At 40.0% G+C, this 24,484-nt stretch overlaps 1 protein-coding gene across 5 annotated transcripts in view; it reads right to left on the bottom strand.

Moving 5' to 3' along the window:
- The window catches only part of PCDH15 (protocadherin related 15), a 904,280-nt gene that overhangs the window by 539,031 nt on the left and 340,765 nt on the right, over positions 1 to 24,484 (bottom strand). For all 5 annotated transcript variants that reach the window (XR_007245346.1, XM_048507034.1, XM_048507035.1 and 2 more), the window contains exon 5: positions 8,955 to 9,005. The gene's annotated coding sequence lies outside the window, so the exon portion shown is untranslated. The remainder of the gene's footprint in view (positions 1 to 8,954; positions 9,006 to 24,484) is intronic.

Genomic DNA, 24,484 nt, shown 5'->3' with positions numbered 1-24,484 from the left:
TCCTCTGCAGACCATCACACCTATAATGTTCATATTTTCTATACATGGCCATGTTTTGGATTGTAGCTGAATTTGGCCCTGAACCAAGTCTATACCTCCTCTGGACTGCACTGGACTGCACTTGTCTGCACTGGAGACAGAAAGAATTTCCCCTATTGGTTAATAATTTGTAGCAGAGGGGAACTAAACAGGGTTAGGAAAGATCCCGGGGGGAAAAAAATTGACAGCTGCTTATACAAACAACAATAAAAAGACTGGCCAATTCTGTCCCCTTCCCCTAAAGTAAAGATTTCCTGCTTATATTCCTAGAAAACTGGTTTTTTTATGGTAATCAGATGGGCAGGGGAGAGCCTTTCTCTCTGTTCTTACAAAAGGTTTTCAGATCTACTGAAATAGCATTGCCCCCAAGTTTAAGAAACACTACCTTAGGCCATGAGCTGGACACATAGTTAAGCAGCCAAAATATCTAGAAGATTCAGGAAATGTATCAGTTCAGCAAGCTATGTTTTATTTATCACAACTGGACTGAACTAAGAAATTCAAATGATGGTTAAGAATGTTCAAAGTCTCTATAGTACCTATGTTTCTAAGCCATAGGTGACCACCCAATGGAAAAATTCAAGACACTACAAAGGCAGTAGGGCTAGTTCAACTTGCACATTTAAATAGTTAAAAGTCAATATACTCAAAGAGGTCTGGGAGTTTTTTGTCCAGAAGAAATAATATCAGAGCTATAAAAATGGTAAATGTAATTTGGATTCTGTTGATTCTTCTACAGGAAGAATAGCCTTAGCAGTTGCAATTTTTTTTCTGCTTTTGCCATGCTGAGTGAAAGCCAACAGAGCAAGTCACGGTTTTTAAAATGATGTGCAATCACCAGTACTCTGGATGCATTCATAAGGCTACTATCATTATCAGGAAGTTAATGAGAACACTTCAAATATATTTAAAGTCAGCTTGTTTGGGTAGAATGCTCACTTGAAACAACACACAGTTCATGCTCTTGCTCTTTTATCCTCATTAAGAATGGTGATCAAGAACAGACATGTAGCAACTACTCTCATTAAAAAATTCAAAACAAATCCAGAGACTGCAATTTAACTCAAGGGAACTAGAGCATGACTTGCCTTTTAATTATTCTCATTTTAAAACAAAAGGATCAAAACAAATTTCTGTTATGAAACTATTCTTCTCTTTACAGATGTAAATCTGTAAAGCCTCCAAAACTTTCAGAGATTTTTAAATTTGATTTCCTAGTTCATATAGTTTTTTATACAATATACATTTTAAGGACATTTTTACATAGCATTTGAATAGTGCGATTTATTTGTTTATTACATTTATAGCCTGCCATATCTCCAAAGACTCAGGGCGGCTATTTATGTCTACAACTCCATAATCCACCTTGCATCTCAGTGAACAAGGTAGATGATAGTTGTTTCCAGTATCACAGAAAGGTTATTTTTCTCGCAATGTTAAAGAATCAGTTATTTGTTTTGTTTTTCCTTTTTAAAAGGCACAGCAGAGTGTTTGCAATGTTTTTTTCCAGCTGATTAGTGCTGAACATTCTGTTCCGCAGTTAGTAATTGTGGATTGCCATCCTTATTCCTTCAAAATCCACAAATGCTCAATTCAACAGATTTTTACAAAGACTTCATAGCATTTTGTTCTACAGATATCCAGCTTCCTTAAAGTCACCATAGACCACACACCAATGCTAAAAAATGGGAGTGGGGAAATTGATGGTTTTTCATCATTTGTGACAACAACAACAAAAAAAAAACCCTTACCAACTATATGTCAACAACACTTCAAACACCTCAGTTGATCAGGTCACTTGAGAACTATTTTCATGACATGGAAGAGAAGTAGTTGATCAGAACTTCCGTGGTCTTTTAAAGATATACTATAGCTACTCACACTTAAATATGTGACTTATTCTTAATTTGCTAACTAAAGCATACAACATTTATACATGGAATAAAATGGAGGTTGCCATTATGAATGGTGTCCAGGAATGGGGCTACCTTCCAGCGCCCAGCAGCTCTCCTCACACCCCTCCCATTCATGGATGCCAACCTAAAGACAACATGACACCCTGCAACTGGTGACCTTACCAGTGAACAAAAGCACCTTGTGGAAGCCAGAAGCCAGGTGAAGCTGCAGGGAGATGGGTGACCTTGGGTTAGTCACAGTTCTTTGGAACTCTCTCAGTCCCACCTACTTCACAAGGTGTCTGTTGTGGGGAAAGGAAGGGAAAGGTGTTTATAGGACACCTTGACTCTCTTTACAGGAGACAATGGTGGGATATAAATCCAAACTCTTCTTCTATATACACACACAAGAGGGAATAATAGGATTGGGATTTTGCCCATTCTGTAAATTCAACACTGATAAAGAAAGAAGTAGTTTTGGTTTTTATTCCTTGCTTTTTCTCTGTTTTTTAAGGTGTCCCAAAGTGGCTTAGTATCACCCTCCCTTCCTATCCTGAACATCAGATACCTTGTTAGTTTGGTGTGGCCAGGGGCGTAACGAGGCAGCCCTGGGCAAACTGTAGCCCTGGGCAAAACCTGAGTTGGATGCCCCCCCCCCCCCATGGGCGGCCACTCTACCACGACCAAATTTCTTTTTGCACCAGGACATTGGTGCCTGCAGGGAGTGCACTTTTAGACATATCAGCACCACAATTTCAGCATATCATCAGGAGACTGTCCTTATGCTACTCCCCAAGTTTGGTGAAGTTTGGTTCAAGGAGTCCAAAGTTATGGATTCCCAAAGGGGGTGCCCCATCCCCCATTGTTTCCAATGGGAGTTAATAGGAGATGGGGGCTACAGTTTTGAGGGTCCATAACTTTGGCCCCCCTGAACCAAACTGCACCAAACCTGGGGGGTATCATCAGGGCAATCTCCTGACGGGACTCTGAAAGTTTTGAGACTGTGCCTTCAGAAATGTCCCCCCCCCCCGGCCTGCAAACCCCATGGACAGCATTACAGAAAACTCAATGCAGAATGATGATACGCTAAAAATTCGGTGCCGCTAGCCTAAAAACTGCGCCCCCTGCAGGCCAAAAATGGAAAACCACTAAAAATACCCAAAAACGAACCCATCATTTTTGATGCCCCCCACAAGGTGATGCCCTGGGCAACTTCCCACCTTGCCCGATGGGCATTACGCCAGAGGGTGTGGCTGAGAGAGAGAGAGAGATGTGACTAGCCCAAGGTCAGCCAGCAGGTTTTATGTGTAGGAGTAGGGAAACAAACTTGGTTCACTAAATTAGATTCTGCTGCTCATGTGTTGGCAAGAGGAATCAAACCCAGTTCCCCAGGTTAGCATCTGCTGCTCTTAACCACTACACCATGCTGAAGAAGACTGAGCAGCATCCAGGCGTTTTTTTCTTCGTCAGACAGAAAAATTGCAGCACTGAACCTGATTATATGGTGGCTATAGAAAGCCCTGCAGCTGTAAAAGCTTAACAGTCCAGGACCAAATTCTCTTGTGGTTTTCAAACATTCACACTTTATGTAAGCTATCAGACATGTCTCAAAGCTCTTTAACTATTAGACAAACTTTTTAAAAGCAATGTCACTTCAACCATGTCACAGAAGGAGCTGACTAAATTGCTATCTGGATGTTCCTTAATGTATATTCAAGTTCCCTCAACATAAGCCAGGATAAAATACTGGGACATTACAAAGGCTAGAGCAACATATTTTTCCCCATCGGCCTCTCCATGCCTCTGGGTGTGCTTTATTATTACCCATTTACTTGCCCCTCTGCAAATTTCCTTGTCATATCATATCTCAATGGAAAGATGGTGCGAATGTAACAGAGGTTTTTTAAAATATTGTAATTTTGATAATGACTAGGACAGGGGTCTGCAACCTGTGGCTCTCCAGATGTTCATGGACTACCAATTGGCCATGCTGGCAGGGGCTGATGGGAATTGTAGTCCGTGCACATCTGGAGAACCACAGGTTGCAGACCCCTAGACTAGGAAATCAACACCAACTGACTGGCAAATCTGTCAATTTAAATATTACCATGAAACGTTATGGATGTGCTTAACTGTATTATATGCAGGAGTAACTCTTATTTGTTTTTTGCTGCCACCCCCTCCCTAAAGGAACGATCGATCGATCTATCGATCTATCTATCTCAGTCATTAATAAGATATTCATAAACAGATTCATAATTAGGCCTTTTCCTGAGCATTTCCTGAAATATTTTTTAAAGGAAAAGTTTATTAAAGTCATCATAATGTGTTGATCCTCTGTTCAATTGAAAATATATCTGTACTTAGTTAACAGTGATACTGCAATTTAGTTAAAACCTTGATTCAAGATTACATTTATAAATTCAATGTAATGGGCAGCTCAGTGCTGTAGGAAGGGAAAATGGTGACCAGGGCAAAATGGTGGCCATTATCTGCCCCTGCTCCTGCACCTGGGGCATTTGTCCCCCCTGCCTAGTGGTAGCTCCACCTATGGGGCAGCTCAATCCCAAGGAAGGAGGGGGCAAATCTCCCTCTGGAGATCAGTGCACCCCTGTACTGGTGTAAAGACACATTCTGTTGGCACAAGGGGCAAATGTGTCAGTGGAGGGACAACTTACCTAGGTGTTCTGGTTCTGCACAGCTCTGAAGCACCTGATCTGGAAGCTGGTCCACTGGCACAAAATGCTGTGCCCATGTGGCCGGAGGCATTCTGGGGTGGCTAGGGGGCGGGGCTGACCTTAGCTGACCTCCAGAGCCCAGTCAAACCCCTTGCTCTAGCGGAGCTGTCAGTGGAGCTATCTCTATTCCTTGCTATGGGGGATTTTTGCCTTAAATTTTTTTTAGGTCTTCCTGTGCAGCAGGAAAGTCTTCTTGTGGGGGTATGGCAGTGCCAGAGTGGTGCCATCTCTACCCACCATTCCGTTCAGGATTGGGCTGTAAATTTGACACAAACAAATTCCAAGTATCAGTGAACCTTGTATTTGGGGAAAAATGAACTAAATGCAGATTAATCTTATTTACAAAAAGAACTTTTTTGTACATTTATAACCTTCATATTAGATTTTTAATCTTTATATGGACTTCCCATTCTATTCATTGTCTGTATATTCTATGTATGTTCTATTCATTGTATGAATGTACTAAGTACTGTCCTCTAGTTGTATTCTGGCATTTGGAACCTATTTTTTGAGATCTCTGGTAATCTGGAAAACACTTTTTTTGAGCTGCACATCCCTACTTTTTTTTTTACAGTAATTTGGGTTTTATTTTATCCCTCTTTTATTCTCAAAGGTCATTTGTTCTTTAGCTTTGACATACGTTTCTTTTTAAAAAATATTTCTCTAACATCAGCCCCACAGGGTTTTCTCAACAATTTTCTTCTTTCTAAATTCTGGAAGTCATTTAAGTCAGAAGTTTTAGCATTAAACCAACAGAATGAGACAGAAGATTGCCAAGAACTTTTGAAATATGTGCACAAAAATGAACTCATCTGGAAAGAACTGAAATGTTTTATTAGTACTTCGTCGAGCAGCTTATGAGATTAATACAGTTTTGTTTTAAAGTGGATCGAATTGGTGGGTACTTTTTAAACTTACACTAATGCCTAGAGCTATACCTATTTATGAATGAGACAATTCTTCAAAGACCACTGCTTTCTCCTATGAGATATGATTAATACACACACTTAAATTATTAGTACAGCAGAATAGAACAAACAATTTTTAGGGAAGAGAAGCCAAAAATTGTGGGTTGAGATACCTAATGGAAGTCCATGACATTAGATTTTAAAATTCCCCAAAGACTGGATTACTTTAATTCCCTCTCAGAAAGCTTTGCATAAAGGCTTTCCTGCCAAATGAAATGAACTCATAAGAGTATTTGTTTAGGAGTTTGAATAATGTATTGTCTGTGTTGTTAAATTGATTTTTAGAAAGTGTTCTTTAACGCACTAATCTGTAAAAGGCACTGCATTAGCAAAGGTTTCAACTCTGTTTCTTGTCTACTTTTTATTAACTGCTTACATTTGTGTTCCATCTTTCTTTCAATGAATTAGTCTTTTAAACATCTTGTGTGGTAGGTTAGGTTGAAAACAGTGAGTGCTCAATGGCTGCATCCGCACAGGGTAGTCCAAATGGAGAACAACTGCTACGGATACAGCCAGGGCTACCCAATGAGCTTTGTGCATAAGTGGCCAGTCACTGCAATCTCACATCATCTCCACGCATCTCCACACAATCTCACATCATCTCCACACATTGAATGTGCTAGAATAGAGTGATCTGTACAAAGATTTAGGAAGATGGCACTGGAATGCCCTGTCAAATGAGACCAAGGCCCCTTCCGCACGGGCGGAATACGGCGGCCTGGGGATGGCAAAAATGCCGTCCCCAGGGAGCTGTTCACACAGGGGGCGCAGCTGCTTCGCAGCCGCGCCGCCCAAGCAGCGCAAAGCCACCGTTTTCCAACCTTGCTTGCCCAGCGAGGTTTTCGGAAAATGGCAGCGGCTCCATGGCGCCTTCCCTCCCCCCATGTCCGGGCGACCTACCTGTCCTGCGGCCCTCCGGCGCATCGCCGAGGCCTGGGGACATGCCCCCTCTCCCCTGTGACTCCAGAGCGGTCGCGCATGGCAGTGGGGCGCGTCCCTTGGCCTCGGCGATGTGCCAGAGGGCCGCAGGACAGGTAGGTTGCCCTGACGATGGCGCAGCTCTGTGAACGGTCCCAGAAGGGTCGGGTCGGCGTCATCTATGCTGACCCGACCCCTTCCACCTCCGTGCGGAAACGGCCCAAGCCTTGTGGGACCTATGTTAGTTTTGCAGGGCCTGCAAGACAGAGTTATTCTGCCAAGCCTATGCTTGAGGGCAACAATGGTATTTCCAACATAGCTGGCCTCCCTCTCCTTATCCCCTCTTTCCTTTCCTTTCCTTTCCTCTCCTTCCCCTTTTCCTATTTTTCCTTCATTAAAGTGGATTAGTTAGAGAGGATTTTTTGGCACTGTTGGGAAATACTGGAGAGAACTGATTGCTAATTTTAACAATGATATTTTTGTTGTAAGTTACCTTGACCCCATCTTGGGGAAGGGCAACCCATAAATCAAATTACAAACAAACAGATAAATAAATCTGAGGAGCTGCTCTCTGTAAGGATAGAAGAATCTGCACATTAGGGCCTGCCAAAGATATGATAGAGAATTATATAAATCCAGGAGAATCCTCATGTTTCCAGAATCATTTTACTTTCTAGACTAATTGGCGGGTAATGCACCCTAAATTACCAGAGAGCCACTAGGATTTGAGCAAACAGATGTGTGAAAAACGGTGGCACCTGTTAGAGAGCAATTAAATAGTGTTTATTTTGAAGTATAATAACTGTTTAACTTCATAACATTTTAGAAACACAACAGTAAAACAACACACAGAGAGGCAGTTTACATCTTTTCCTGAGAAGAATATAACACTCACTGAACAGTTTAAGTGGCACCAAAGGGAAGGGGTTAGTTCTGGAGGGAACCTTCTGAGCGAACAACACCTTTCCTCCATAAACAGTAAACATTCCTTGCAAATTAGACTGCATTGCTTTTTCCAACAGGGCCAGGGCCAGGAAGAAGAGATGAAGGTGATAAAACAAAGAAAAAAGAAGAACTGAAACTGATGGCAGGAGAAGGGAGAAAAGTCAGAATCTCATTGCTGAATGAAGAAAAAGAATAGTTGAATTTATACCCCTCCCCCCGCTTTCTCTCCTTAGGAGACTCAAAGGGGCTTACAAACTCCTTTTCCTTCCCCCTTCACAACAAACACCCTGTGAAATAGGTGGGGCTGAGAGAGCTCCGTAGAGCTGTGACTAGCCCAAAGTCACCCAGGTAGCATGTGTTGGAGTGCACAGGTTAATTTGAATTCCCCGGATACCTCCACAGCTCAAGCAGCAGAGCGGGGAATCAAACCTGGTTCTTCCACATTAGAGTACACCTGCTCTTAACCACTACGCCATGAGGTAAAAATGAGAAGTCAGAACCAACAATGGGAGAAGGGGGAAAATGATTCTCTTCCCCTGCAATTCTTTTTTAGTTTGTTACGTTGCGGCACAGGAATGCTATCTATTGCTTCAATTTAGAAGAAGCTAATTGTCTGATGCTTGCCTCTTTCAAATACAGATTTACTTCACTGATGAAGGGTCAGAAAAGTTTTTCCTTCTCCAAATATTTCACAGCTATTATTTTACCAGAATTTTCAGAAATATGAGGACCACTGTTATGAATAAAAGATGTGAAATTGCTTTACATCAGAAAAGGCACATTAATCAAACCACTGCAGTTATTTTTTAAAACACCAACTTCCATCAACACAGATGACAAAAAGGCAAAATGACAAAACAGCCCAGAAACCACACAGCACCCTAAAAAGGCAAAATCTTTCCACATGGGAAAAATGTTTTGATTATGGTTAAATAGGTTAAATACACATATGCTGAGGCGATGTTCCCCTTGAGATTTCTACTTTCATCTCACTCAATGAATTTCTGGACCTGAATTCTCCTCTTCACAAAAAACCCTCCCCTATTGACACATTTTGAGTTTAAATCACATTGGTTTGGGCATTCATCTGAAGAGTTATATTCACCAAACGTTTCTACCTGCGTGTCAGTCAGAGATACCCTCTGCACAAATATGCAGTTCACTTAATAAAAGTGTGAACTACAAAAAAGACAAATAAGTTTTGCAAACAGACCAAAATAAAATCACAGTGAAGGTTTCACTTTATCAAACAAGGAATATAAAGCAAGTTGTAACCCCCTCCCCCCAATTCTATCTTTGTTTAACAAATTAAATGAGGGAGGGGGGATGAGAGGATGAGGGAGGGGGGATGAGAGGATTAATAAATGAGGGAGGGGGGATGAGAGGATGGAAGGTATACTATAGAAGCTAACTTTGCTTGCAGCATGTTTATATGAAAATATAAAATGTACCTTATTTGCATTTCTTCATCAAAGTTCTGTACAGCATTTTTATTTGTTGGTCTGAAAACAAGAAATACATGTGTTTTTAAATCTATTTGTTTACATTTTATGTTTATAAAAAAAAGAAATGTGCTTATTAACAGCCAAAGTATATATTTTATTACAATCACATTTTGCTCCAATTCCTGGGGGCACAGTAGTTCAGAGAAAATGAAAAATGTCTTGGCAGATATTTTATACCTTCATAGTGGATGCTTTTAATAACACAAATAGTTATAAGGGGCACCCTGAGGCACCCCTTCAGAGATCTTCCGTAGTTGAAGAAATCATTTGCCAATTAGGGATCTAGAAAACTAATCCAGTATTAACGCATCAGACCCATCAATGTACACAAACATGGAAATTCTCCCAGTTATCTAGAGTTTATATCAAAACTCAAAGCCACAAAGTGTGTTCATATCTGCTTACAATTTGCATTTCTCTAATATTGATTAGTGTTATTTTTAAAGGAAACTTCCCATCCAACTGATCTCTTCCATCCTGTTAACAAAAAAACACCTTAAATGTAATAAAGAAGGAAGATCTATATCCCAAGTATCAGTAAGGCTGTGTTTTCAAATACCCGTGTTCAACGAGTTGAATATGAACTCTTTCCACTAAAAGATTGCTGAAAGTGAAGTGTAAGTCCTGTCTGTTTGGCCTGTGCTGTATGATCTGCCTCCCACAAATCCTGCTATACTGTTTTCCACAGAAAGATTAAAGTAGAATGGTATATTCATCCGCCACATGCTGGAACTTGTTACAGAATGTTCCACTTGGGTCCTAGAGCCTACCAGCTCTGTTCCCCCCTTCCATTCCAACACAAAAATAAAACCTAACCCCCCCACTCTCACAACTTTGTTGGTGATTGAGGAATAGCCCAGGGAGGGGCACACAAAGTTACATACAGGACTATGTAAATGTTCTTGCAGTTCTTGCATCCTGGGCAATTGGGCCTGGCTTCTCCTGCCAGAGTAGAAGCATCAGGGCTGAGCTCCATCTGACCTCATACACTCACAAAAAGAGACAGAGAGAGAGCAGGAAAGAGAGAGAATAAAGAAGAATGCAAAGGATAAGAACATAAGAACTATACTTATACTAAATAAGTATACTAAATAAGAACTATACTTATATTAAATAAAATAAATAACCTAAGAAGATTACTAAATGTCACATGAATTTGGTGCAAATAAATACTGATTAGAACTTTTAAAAAGTTTTATCCAAATTGCATGTAATTCACATTGATGATTATAAAATACTGACAATGTGGAATTAAAGCCACAGCTCTGATGTACACATGAGATGGTCATAAATATTGTTATTTCCATATCAGCAACAAAATGGCTAGGCTGTCACAGTCATGGCATTTAATTGGCATCACAGGAGCCATGCATTATCGTATGCACCTCGTTTATCCAAACATTACTGTCATCATGCTTCAGGTACAATTTCAAACAGATTATTTTATATTGATTTTAACAAACTTGAAAACTGTTTTACAGAGTCACTTAGTGATATTGACTTAACCAGTCATGTAGACTGAAAATACTTTTCACGACAATTTTTGCTGTATTATTACCCAGAATACTCTGGATCTTACTTATGAAGCCCAATTCCATGTGTCCTTACTTAGCAGTACGTTCAGTGGGGCTTATTCCTAACTAAATAAACATAAGAGTTATTTATTAAATGAAAGGTCTCTAGGAGACTACAATGTTAAAACATCCCCATACATACAGCCTTAGTATCTGTAATTTACTTCAGGATCACAGTAACTGAAGTATCCAAGTAAGGTGGGAGCTGTGGGGAAACTTTACATAAGTGTGAAGTGCCACTATAATCTGATCGTGCCCATCAATTCCTAAGTTAGAACATTAAAACAAATATATGTAGACCTTTTCACATATTCAGTTGAATACATGAAAGGACTAGCAATCTCCATTCACAACCTTCATTCAGTCAGATAAGGTCTCAACAGAATCTGTGTATGTACAAAAACAAAAGCCATGTATAACTAAGACAAGGCAAGTAATAAAACATAGTATGGAATTTATGCAAAAACAAAATAGACTCGATGGTGGGAAAAGGATCTTCCAGTCTTCTTTGGCCACATCTTGCGTAGGATGCTCAAAAACTGCTTTATAGAGTCACTTAGTGATATTGACTTAACCTGTAATGTAGACTGAAAATACTTTTCACGACAATTTTTGGTTGCAAGTTATACCTGTGGCTTTCTGGGAAGAAGGAGAACACACACACACAGTAAAGGCAGCTATGCAACAGAACTTATTTTAAGTTGTTAATCACATGTCTCTTTGATGCCAAAACACATTGCATTGGTTCTTTAAAAGGCTGAGAACAAAGACAAAACATAGCACTTCCTGTATTAACAGCACTGGAGATTAATCTTGGTTTTAGAGCCTAATGGTCAAATCCAGATTTTGGAGTGGGGAGCAAATTGTCCTGTGGAAGTAGAGCAGGGCCACGCCAACAGATTTGCCATGTCCCTGGGATGCCCAAAAGTGGTTCTGAGCACCACATCAGTACTCTTGCACCACTAGCAGCCCCATCAGTCCAGTGGGGGTGTGGGGTGGGCATTATCAGGGGTGGGCCAATGTTAGTCAGCTTCTACCAAGGGTTTGCAGAGAAGTGTGTGGCAGCTCAGGCCTTGGACTTATGCCACCCTTTTGTGTGGTGTAAGTCCATTGAACTATATGGAAAGCTTCCCAGTGTTGGTAAGATTTTGGGGGGCTTCCTCCCTCCCTGCACCACCAGAAACACCTCTGGAGCTGGTGGGTGGCACTGTAGCAGCACTATCTCTGGCTGCCCAGGGATCTAGACTGGGCTGTACGTAAGTCAAAAAATTCTTTACAAGTTACTTTTCTTCCAGATAACATATTTATGGCAATTTATATGGTGCCTCCTCTGAGACTGATTCACAATGTCCCACAAATAAACAACAAAATTATAAAACTGTAAATACAACAATATGAAGTATCAGTATTAAAAACAAAACACTATTTTCACTTCATAAACCACTATTTCCATTCTATTTTCATGGGCTTATTAGCAAAGGAAGATTTTTCATTAAAAAAACAAAAAAATATAATATGCCTACAAGAGACACACTTAAAAAAACAAAACAAGAAATACCTGATCAACAAATTTTTGACTCAAGAATTTATTTCTGCTGATATTAAGAAAAAGAGAAAAGTGGGGGGTTTTAAATACAAAATCACAATTTGAACCAAAATTGATATTTAAAGGTGGTGGTGGAGGAGGTCACAATTGCAGGATTTAAAACTATCCAGTAGGCATGTATGCTCTAAACAAAAATAAAGCTATAATTTTACAAAGAGGTAGAACAAAGACTATTAGAGCTTACTGGTGAAAACATTATATTAATGGAGACTTTAACGAAGTTATCTCGACACAGTTAGAAAGGAAATCTGAAAGTGCTACCAGAATTGCAGAAGGTAAGCTCCCTAACAGTTTTTTTTTAAATTCTTGGGTAGTAAACTTAAAGTTGCAAGATCTACAGAGGCTTAAAATGGTAATGCCAACATTGTTTACAGCAATTTTAGCAAGAAGGTTAAAAGATGTCTTAAGAACTCTTATACATGAAGACCAGAGTGGCTTCTGGTCAAAAAGGCAACTGAGAGATACTGTCAGAACATTTTTAGATTTGGTAAAATATTGTGAGGAACACAGTGATAAGCAGATTTAATCTTTGTAGATGCGGAGAAGGCACTTGACAATGTCTCTTGGCTGTTTATGTTAAGTGCATTAAAATGAGAATTAGAAATATTTTTGAAAGGTATAGAGGCAATTAATACAAAACAGTACACTAAAATAATTGTAAATGGTGATTTGTCTGAAAAATGTGAAATAAAAAAGAGAACCAGACAAGGATGTCCTCTCTCACCATTGCTTTTATCACTGATTTTAGAGGTACTCAACAGAAATAGATGAAGTGATAACCAAATAAGACTTCTGAAATTAGACAAACAGTCATACAAATTGAGGACATTTGCAGATGATGTGGTAATTGTATTGGAAGAGCCAATTCAAAATGTAGAAAGACTATTACGTAAAATAAACAAGTTTGGAGATCTGGTAGGGTTTAAACTGAGCAAAACTAAAACCAAAATATTAGCTAAAAATATGGATTAAAAAGCACAAACAAAACCAACTCAGGTATCTGGATTTATGGGGGTAAAAAAAGAAATATTTGGGAGCATGACTGACCAACAAGAATTGTATGATATACCAAATTAACTATGTTGAAGTGTGAAATGATGTGAAGAAGGATTTGTCGAGATGGAATAGAATGAATTTATCTCTTCTGGGAAGAATATCAGTGATAAAAATGAATATATTGCAAATAATGCTATTTTTGTTTCAAGCCATACCAATAATTAGCTCTGCATTATATTTTAAACAATGGCAAAAAGATATAAATAATTTTATTTGGCAAGATAAGAAACCAAGGATTAAATATAAAAAATATTCAGGATGTAAAGGAAAGAGGGTTTCTCATTGCCAAAACAAAAAATGTATCTTGAATCTGCCTCATTTATATGGATAACGAATGGGTGATGTTGAAGAATAGTAGGCTTTTTACGCCTGGAGGGTTTTGCCAGGAGATTTGGATGGCATGGTTATTTGATAAGGGGAAAATGCATAAAGATTTTGCTAATCACTACGTTTGAAGAAGTCTTCTCTGAAGATGGTAGAAATATAAAGTGTAACTCCTTTATGGTTGCCTCTGACTCCTGCATTGTTCTCCAGCAAATGTTACTTTTCTACTGATAAGGCTTTCCCTGTAGCTTGAACTTTTATGGTTTATGCTATTTGGATGGTATCTACTGTATCACCCAAGTCAATGATTCATCATGATATCCTTTTCAGGTTAAAATCCAGTATCATCAACATCAGAGACACAAAAGACAATCATAAAATTAGTCTCACTATAATGAAAGGTATCTTACAGCAAATGGTGGAAGAACACTCTTCCATGGAGTAATGAATTTTCTATATATATTTTGCTACCCCTGAGATATTTTTTTGAGAATCTGAACTGACAACCTTGAAATGTAACTTCTCTCCAATGAATATATCACATTTTCCTGCTTCCTTCTCCCCTTCCCATTCAATAGCCAACTTACTTTTTATAGAGGTGCTGTGTGGTTTCCGGGCTGTATGACCGTGTTCTAGCAGCATTCTCTCCTGACGTTTCACCTGCATCTGTGGCTGGCATCTTCAGAGGATCTGATAGTTCTGTCAGATCACTATCAGATCCTCTAAAGATGCTAGCCACAGAAGCAGGTGAAAAGTCAGGAGGGAATGCTGCTAGAACACAGCCATACAGCCCGGAAACCACACAGCACCCTAGTGATTCCGGCCGTGAAAGCCTTCAACAATACATTACTTTTTATACATTCCCCTGTCCTCAGCTTTCCTTCTTCCCAGGAAAACTATGATCCAGTTGTACATTGGGGAAGTCACAGGGATGTGCAGCAGGCACCTAATTTTCCTGTATCTTCTCTCCAAACTATTTTCTCTTTCCCTCTTCTCTGGTAACTCCTATACCTTTACCTTTACCTTCTTTATTTTTACTCCTGTACCCACCCACCCACCTGATTTTTATATCCCACTCCATTTTTAAACTATATTTATTATTTCATACCTGGAAAACCCAGGTTCAAATCCCCACTCACACTTTGGAAACTTGCTGGGTGACCCTGGGACAGTCACACACACTCAGTCCTGACCCTGGCTAGTATTTGGATGGGAGACCAGGGCATAATATGAAGGCAAATGATGGCAAAGAACCTCCAAACATCTCTTGACTTGAAAACTCTACAGGGTCACCGTCTGTGACTTGATGGCAAAAAAATACCAACAACCACATTTATTGCTCCATTTTCTCACAATGTCTCAAAGTGGCTTACATCATTCCCCACTCCCCTGTTTTACTCACTGAACAACTCAGTTAACTAAGTTGGGCTGAGTGTGTGTGGCTTGCCCAAGGTCAGTCAGTTAGCTTCCATACCAGAAGTAGATTCAAATCTGAGTCTCCCAGATCGTAGTCTGAAATGCTAACCACTATACCACAGTAGGTTTTGTGTTATAGCTAATGTTGATGGCAGCAAACAGCCAGGTTTGACTGAGCCATGCAAGTTGCAAATTGCTCAGTAATTGCTTCCAGGCTTGGCTACAATAAGTCCTCTCTCAGGCTGTTTCTGCACGGCACAATTATAACAGGTTTGAACCGTGTCTAATTTGTCCCTGTTTCTTCTGCACAGCTCCCTCCTTCTTTCCAGGAGGAGAGTTACAACTGGGAGGAAATGGTCCAGTTTGCTCCACACGAGCTGGGACTTCTGTATTTATTTCGGAAGCAGATCTGAGCATGCCTGGTGTCCCGCATTCTGACTGGCTGTTGTGTTTGAGTGGTAGATTGAATGAAAGTCAGGCAGGAAGATTAGACAGCTGGGTGGGAAAAATAAACTAGTCCTGCTCCTGATTGGTTTTTGAACGGTAGCAGGCACAAGCAAGGTCACACTGTGATTTTTTAAAAAGAACTTCCAAGCTGGCATTTTTTGAAAATCTCAGACTGAGGTAAATATCACAGGGCAACACCAGGGCAGGCCCGCGTTAGCACCGGGAACCGTGTAGAATTCTCAGCTACACAGGGATATTTTTCTTGTTCACCCCAGGATATTTTGGCTGTGCGGAAACAGCCTCAAAGAACAAAAACAACACCAGAAAAGGGCCCTTCTCCCCCATTTTTACTGACAGAAACCAAAACGTGAAGGTTGGCAGTATTGTTGGGGTTGTTAAGCAATAGCCACTGAGGGCATTCATTTTTTTAAAAGCTATAGGTACTACTTCTATTGTTTTGGAAATTGAAGTATCCACAGATATATACTGGTGTAAAAGAAAGCTTCTCTTTGCATTAAATTAGAAGTCTGTAATTGACTCCAAAGATGCCAGAGAAGGAGGAAAAGTGAAATGTCTGAGTGTAGGGCTCATGTCTGACAGCTGCAAGATGTTGTGAACAAATTTCTAGCCCAGTCAACAATCAAGATTTTTCTACCCAGTAGCATGCAAAGCAACTTATTAAAAAGGTATAGGTACCAAATAATAAAAAACCCTATTTTATTGCACTGCTGTCTAATTTTGTAATCCATTTTTATTACATTGCTTGTTACATTGCATTATATTATACATTTTTATTGTGTCACTAATTTTGTAATTCTGTTTCATTGCTCTCTTGTTTCCTGTATTATACTCTCTCTTTTTTGCATTTTAACTGCATAAGTGATGCAAGTAAACAAATAACATTGCATTCAAAAAAGTTTAATGGCTCAAGTGTGTGGGTCAAGTAGAAACTATTTAAATAATATGTACTAGGCTATACATATTAGAAAATCAGAGAATATTTTATGTAGACTATGACAGATCAAGGAAACAAAGGCAGTGTCAAAAGTCTAAATTTTAATTGGGAACATAGATCCCTTTAAATAAAGCTGAAGTTCTAAAAATAAAATGAAATTATTTTACTGTAAAATTGTTCAGCATCCACTGACACCTCCCCCCACCCCACAGAAGACTGGTGTCTCATTAAGACTTATATATATATAATCAGTGAAGTGGTTGTTCTCCCACCTACCTGAAACTCACTGTTTGTGTTGGCTGGCTGGGAGCTTCCTTAAGGGCTTGCAGGTTATTTGGTGGGGCCGGGGTGGGAGTCTGGAGGCCAGGGCCCTGGAGAGGAGACCCTGGGTTGGTTTCAGAGGCTGGAGGAGGGTGGATTGGAGACTGGTGAAGCAGTTGTTGGGGTGTGGGGAACGCCTGCTTTTGACAGGCCCAGTGGGAAAGCTTGGGTCATCACCACTCTGCCGCTGGGTGCAGCTTCTGTTTTGAGTGCAGGGAAGAGTGGCCAGGGGAAAGGTATGGCTTTTGGTGGAACCTGCAAATTGACAGGAATCCTCCACTAAGATATCAAACTACAGAGTATGGCACCGACAGCTTCAGATGTGTGAATGCACAAGAATGCACAAGTGGCATAAAAAAATTTTTATCGGGTATATAGATGGGACCTAACATACAGCACTACTGCTCTAGTGGACCCCATCAACCTCAACAAAATCTGCAAAGTGATAGTCATCTGGTACCACTTAGATTGAAGTCTGTAGACCAATCCAGCAATAGCATGTGCATGTTGAAGTTGGAGAACAGCCCTTGCCTTAGAGGCACGTAAAGGAGCACATTTTAACTCCATTGATTTAGCAGGGACTAACCTGAATTTGTTGACATTTTTAATAAGACCTAGGGATGATAGGCAATTAGAGACAATGGACAGATAGTGCTGCACTTTCTCATAGGAGGATCCCACCAAAAGTCAATAATCCACAATAAGGGGACAATTGGAAACTAAATGTGACACCAACATGGCCATATATTTAGTAAATACATGTGGTGCCATTGCCAGTCTGAAGATAAAAAACAGAAAACTCATATGCATACTCTCCACATTTGACTTTGAGAAAATATGTATCAGTGGAACCTAATGGAAATATGAAAATAATTATCCCACAAATCAAGAACTGTAAACCAGGAAGTGGGCAATGGGATGACATCCTTCAAGAAGAGCATGCGAAACCTGTTTATGTGAAAGTGTTTGTTCAGTGAATGGAGATCCACAATAGGACACTTCCTACCCGACTTCTTATCTATAAGAAACATGAGAACAGTCCTATACATTCGTGCTCAGAAGGAGCCCGAGTAATCACTCCTTTCTCCAGAGGTTAAGCAACTTCCTCTATCAAAAAAGGCAGGGAATCTCCTCACATCTAATCAGAGTCTGTGTAAGAAAGAGTGGATAACAACACCAAGGCATAATAATATTTTATTATCTTTAAGACCCATACGTTGGTTGTAATAAATTAATACATTCCCACTCACCCAGAAATGAAAACAAAATGATCAGACTCTGTGAAAGTCATGCAGACTTCTTTTTTTTTTGGTTGAGGCAATAGAGGGGATCTGCTATTTCATTTACTGTTGGCTGAGAACTTTCTCGCATTACCAGGCTGCTGGAACTCTGGTTTTGGGACGGGATTTGAACTTCCTCTGATAGTAAGAGTGACATGGGAAATACTTTGGCTTATACTAGGAAGCCATCTGGGCAGTGATCCCCAATGATTTAGCTATTGTGTTGGACTTGGGTACACCTGATACCTGGCCATAAGGACTATAAAAATGGCAATCTTGAGGCCCAAAGAATCACATGCATACACTTTTCTGCCCAGAACATCAAGCTTCCTTCCTTTTCTGTCCTGTTGTCCTGGGAAGAGGTGGTACCAGAACAGGAGAAAGAAGGAAGAGCTTCCACCACCATAGAATTAGGTAGAGGTGTTGAAAAAGAAACTCACAGTCCAAAGACTGGACTCTATAAAGCCTTATCAATTTTTTTAAAACAATCTGAAGCAACATTGAGTTTCTCCCAGTTTTTAGCTGCAATATCAAGGAAAGCTGTTATTATGGGCAGGGCTACAGCGCTTTTAGAGGCATGATGCAGAATATCCACAATCGGATCAGCAGAAGTCTCATCAGGAGACTGCACAGACAAGTTAAGCACCTTCACCATATGTATAAGTTGCTCCACGGCCAGGGATAAGACATCAGATAACAAAATATCAGAGGAGTGTCTAAAATCATCATCAGGGAAGAGGCAGAAGTCTCATCAGAGTCCTCATCTGAAGATGAATCCCCCAGGCAACACCTCGAGTAGGGTTCTGAAGGACTCCTTGAGGCAGAATGTTGTGGACCATACCCTGATTAGCAACTACTGTCCAAATATCTAGCATGACTCATAGGAGACTCCCAGCATCAATCACAGTGGCAAACGGATGAGTGTCAATGACCTGACGATGTAGCATCCTCATCCCAGTGCCAAGAGAGAAATTGCTGATGGGCAATTTCAAGCCAAGGTTCTATCTCAATTCCAAGATGATGAGTGGTGACAATGTCACTCCAGAAAGTCATGACTACCTCACAACAAGGATTGATCTCAAGTGCCTGGTGACAAAGTCTTGAGTGATGGAACTTGCTACTGCCACTATACATAGGCAATCACATTTGGGGAGGGGGGGAGGTCAGGGACCATATGGTGCTGATGGGTTCCTCTCCAGTCTTGTGAAGTAGACTGAGGCCAGTCAGACAGATGTGGATTTTAAAGATATGATCCAGCGGTGGTAGATGGCAGAGGAATGCTCAACTCCAAGACCTCCAACACTGGTTCAGTGGACACTAAGACAACATCATGCTTGGATGAACAGCGCAGAAGGGGCTCCATCACCAATCTACTCCGTTTCGGTTGAGGTTGCAACAAGTTGGCTATACTCTTAAGTCACCATAGGTCCAGTTGCTCAACAGTAGAATGTCATTCTGAAGAAGCAATGTTGCGCTGACTGCCAAGAAACTTAGGTGGTGAAAGGAGGAATGAGACCCTCTTCTATAGGAAATTTCTCAGCGCCGAGAAGACAAGCGTGATCAGTGCTGACTACCTGACAATGATCTTCAGTATTGAGACACATTCGATGCAGGCGACGGGTATGGGAACATTGCTGATCCAGTCAATGGAGTGTGTGCCTCCCCCAAAGAGGACAAACGTTTGGGATATCAAGACCTGCTCTTCTCTTCATCTCTCAAGGATAAGGTGTCCCATGATCTGTCAATTTGCTAGGGCATTTCCCTTCACTAAGGGCATGAATAGGGCAGCCGAAATGAAATTCCCATTGCTAAGGGAATCGGGACCAGTAACTGCTCATGCAGTGCTGCTTTAAGGCATGAGGTTCTCATGTTCCGAGCTCACTGAATCAATAGCAAGCAGGCTTTACAGGTCAAGGGGATATGTCCTTTGCCCAGACAGAGTAGACATTCCTTGTGGGCATCATTTTTGGACATCTTTATCCCACATTTGGCACATTTTTAAAGAGTGCTCAGCTTTCCATTTTACCTCAACTGAAAGAAAATCTAAGAAGGCAACCAAATATGTTCTCCTTACACGGTGGTAAAAAAAAGGAAAAAAAGAACTGAGGAGAGCATTCTCTCCAACTCTCAGAGCACATGACCATTCAGCTGGGAAAATTCCCCTTTCCTACCCAAAGGGAGGGGGAGAGAATGCTTGGGAGAGCTTCTAGAAGGTTCTTCTCTGAAGCTAATCAATTTTCTCTGCAGCTGGCCAGCGCCTGCACAGATCCATGTGAGTCTGCACAGAAGGCCATGACTAGGAACACATAGTTTACTTCAACTAGTAAGTTGTTTCATTTTTGTTAGTTTTTAAATCAAAGCATTTTGACCCAAATTGTGAAAATGTTGTATATATATTTTTCTACTGAAGTAAACAATGACTGCTTAGGCAGAAGTGCTTTTTTAAATGTGTTTTTCTGATTGTACTTTTCTCCATCAAGTCAAATCAAAGTTCCACTGCAGATGGCTAAATTGACAAGACAAATTCTCTGTTCAAAAAGAGCCACCTATTTTGAATGAAATGGGACTGTCTGTGCTGTACAGGAAAGAGTGTAAAACCCTCAAAAAGACAGATCACTTTTACAGCATAAGTAATTCAGACAGGTTTATTGCATAGCCATTTTCCTGATCAAAATATCTGTATTCCAAAAATTGTTAAATTTGTTTCCCAAGACTCTGTTGTGGAAGGAATTTCATGCCCAGATGTCCAAATCAGGCAGGCTGGGCATAGAGAAAAGCTGACTAACAGTGGGACATAGAAGATTGGTCCCAATTGTCTGCATGGATCCAGACAGAGGATTTCCACTTGCAAAGTGCAAATTTCTAGTCTTTCCCCTCTTATCATAGCTAAAAGTATCCCAAGAAATGCTTCTTCTAGAACCCCCAGGAACAGCATTTCAAGTGAGAAGTTGGGCTACAGCAGAAGAGAGGTGAGAGTCATAGTATATGGACAGAAATCCTTCTGACTGTGGAAATACTGTGCTGAATCCAAGCCCCTGAACACTATATTATTTATGTTGTTCCTTTTCAATGACTGGCCTTGATCTATGAGAGAGGCAGGAGTTTGCTAGATTGGGTTAGCAGCAGCTTCAGGTATAGAAAACTTACACAGGGATCCAAGTACATCAAGATGAGAATGGTGGAGGTGCAGTTCTAGGTCAGGATGCTAGGGGAAAAATCTTTTTTCACCCCCGCTCTCAATCTAACCTACCTCACAGGAGTGATGCCTTGAGCAGGATTAAAAAAGTGTGATAAATAGACACAAAGTATGTACCATAGCAACACTCTCAGGCTTTGGTCAGAAGAAGCTTTTAAAGTTCTGTAAAGGAATATGATTCTATTTCTACTTCTGTGATTAGTTCAGACATAATTATTCAGGTTTGTAATTGTGACCATTAGTGCTGGCTCTCATTACAGTATGACTTAAATAATAGACCATTACATTTGATAGTTATTCACTGTACTAACAGTTTAAAACATGTATTTCAATATTAATTCTATTACATTATAATGTTAATTAATAACTAAACAGCTATAATTTAGTAACTGAACTCTAAGGCAACCCCGGAACATCACTCGTAAAACAATTACACGGTAGGATGGAAAGAGATTAGTTGTGCTACTTCCTGGCCACCCAGTTTTTTTTTTAAAAAAGGATAGTAGCGAACAGTTATCTAATCATCATATGATTCTTGTGAGCATCATATGATACTTGGTGCAACCATGTGAAAATTTGTGCACAATTCCATCCTAATAAATCATCCAAAAATTCATTGATGATGAGCAATCTTTGGTTATTTAAATCTGTCACAGAAAGTTGATTTTCTGTTCCCTCTTCATGTGATTAATTATATTAAAAGAGATAGATATGCAAAATGCTGCTGGTGAGATGTAAGTGAGAACCTGTCACAGGGAACATTTGAGACTAGTGTTTTACCAATATTTGAGACTAGTGTTGAACATTTGAGACTAGTATTTCTCAATCCAAAGTGCTGGTCTGGGCTGCACATGAGTAAATTAAGACTGATTAGGTTTGCTTTCTAGAATAATCTCAATTTTGCCCCTATATACATAAGAACAGGATTGGGACTGAAAGATGGAGGCAATGTATGCATGATTGGAGCCTAAGTGATAAATGAGACAAAAAGATGGATGGAACAACATCCATAACTGTCCATCCAATTAAGCAGGGACTTTCATATGTCTTTCCCACGCTTTTGAAAGCATGGGTGAACTGTAGGAGCTATTCTTTTTAACTATTCTTTTTAAAGTAACATTTTTGAAATCACAGAATATATATGGCAGTCAGGTATGTCACAATTTTTTCAGCAAACCTGTTTGGGAGTTGAACTCACATTATGTGACACCTGTGCTCAGTTTGTGACCAACAATGCATTGCAAGTGAAGTTGAGATTCCACTAAACAAGAACAAATGCTAAGCCCTCCTACCCCCCCACCCTGCCCCAAGCTGAGTAGAAACAGAAGCAATGATTCTGAGGTTCTCATAGCTAAAAGGAAAGGAAAAGGAGCTTCTTTCTTTGCAGCCCAAGCTGAGAGTTTAGGGTGAGGAGGACTAGAGATATCTCCTCTTGGGAGTGGGGAAAAAGAAAGGAAAGAGGAGGGAAATCACATACCCCTTCCCTATTAAATTTGCTGCATCTTAGCAAGTCTGGGAGGCAGCAGAGTTTCCAGGATGGGAGAGCAGAAGAGCACAACTTCCAGCTAATTCACAAGTAATTAGCTCCTGATCACTCCTTCCCCTAATAAAACTTTGTTGGGTGCAGAGCAGGATGTTAGTAGCCAAATCTCAGCTGATCCCTCATCAGCTGGGAGCCATCTTGTGATGGCTATAGCTTGTCCCTGAAAACAGACATGAACAGTTTGAAGGGAGCCAAACAGACCACTTATTAGCTAGCTGCCTGATCACCACTGGCAAATGAGCAGTAAATGTTTGAGCACCCCTAATGACAATAACTGTATTTCCTGTAACATATTACTTTCCATACTACCTGGCTGGGGTGTGGTCAGAGTAAACTCATCAATAACAACCAGCCTTTGTTTAATTATGCAAAAATGCAAGAGATAGAATTAATAAAGCAAATTAAGTTAAAAAACTGAAAATCTCATTTATCACCCTCTACTGTCAGACTTTTACTGCTTCTCTAATTCTTTATTCCACAGTCTGAAATAAAACATATTTTGTTGACATGTCCATCACTGATTGCAATATCCTTCTCTTCTTCTGCATTCCTTATCTCTAAAATACATATTGCATTTTATGCACAACAAAGAATACCGAGAAGCTAAGCTTTTCCCCAGGTTTCTTCAAAAGATCATTTCCATTATAATCATCTTGTGTTTTCTAGTTGCTCAAGAGCACGGCTTTTATTAGCTCTCACCCAACTGTCCAATTTTGCTGTTAGGACAAAGTGATTGAATAATATTAATGCAGGTCAATCCTGTGTATACTTAAGCTGAATTGTCTTTAATGAGGATTACTCCTAAGTAAATGTTCACAAGATTGCAGCTGTATCCTCCCAGATTAAAACCAGGGATTTCACTGTCCATCCTTGAGCAGACATACGCTATTTTGTGGTAACAATTTTTAAGAAGCTATTTCTTTGAAATGATAAAAACATGATGTGGCAGCAAATAGAATGTTAATGCCATTCACAATGTGCCACATCCACCAAAGAAAACATTACTGCTTTTATTTCCATTAACATTTATGTAGTTGATTTTAAAAAAAACTCGTATTTACGAGCTAGGTACAAGGTATCTCTTCTCTGCCACAAATTATGCTGAGTGTAACTTGGGCCAGTCTCTGATTCAAATACTAATTTACCTCACAGAGTGAGCAACAGAGAAAGGGAGAGCCATCTACCATGCACTGTGATCCTTTGAAGAAAGGGTGTCATGTGGCAGAATATTTCATTGCAAAAATTTTGTATTTATCCAGTTGTGCCAGTTGCAGTTTTTCCCAGTGCCAAAATAGGACAAAAGTTGACTGCAGAAAAGAAACACAGAAACTGTAATCTTTGTTCAAAAAGCCTATAGTAATTTGATGGAGTGCCAAATAAGGCATTATACTTTATGAATAAAGAACTGGTTCTGGTACAGATGGAAAGTTTTACTGAAAAGGAAAATTTTAGATGGAGTGCTGTTCCTGAATGCCTTTTTCTTTATATAGCTTCTCTCAGGTCTGTATATAATGGAGAAGTTCTGGGATTGGATCTTTTTTATTTTTAAACCTTCCAGCAAGCCATAGGGAGTCACTAGCTAAACCATAAGAACTTTGTTAGGGAAGGGGTACTTTCTCCTATTGCAGTGCTTTCTCCTAATGCAATTAATCCCCATATATGTTACTAGGTACCAAGGGGAGGTATATGTAACATGAATATCTTTGTGCCTCCTCTTTCCTACCAGCAGAAGATTCAGGAAAGAAATATCAACAGATG

Source organism: Sphaerodactylus townsendi, linkage group LG08 (genome assembly GCF_021028975.2).
Source record: "Sphaerodactylus townsendi isolate TG3544 linkage group LG08, MPM_Stown_v2.3, whole genome shotgun sequence".
Taxonomy (NCBI): Eukaryota; Metazoa; Chordata; class Lepidosauria; order Squamata; family Sphaerodactylidae; genus Sphaerodactylus; species Sphaerodactylus townsendi.
This window is presented reverse-complemented; position numbering and strand designations above follow the sequence as displayed.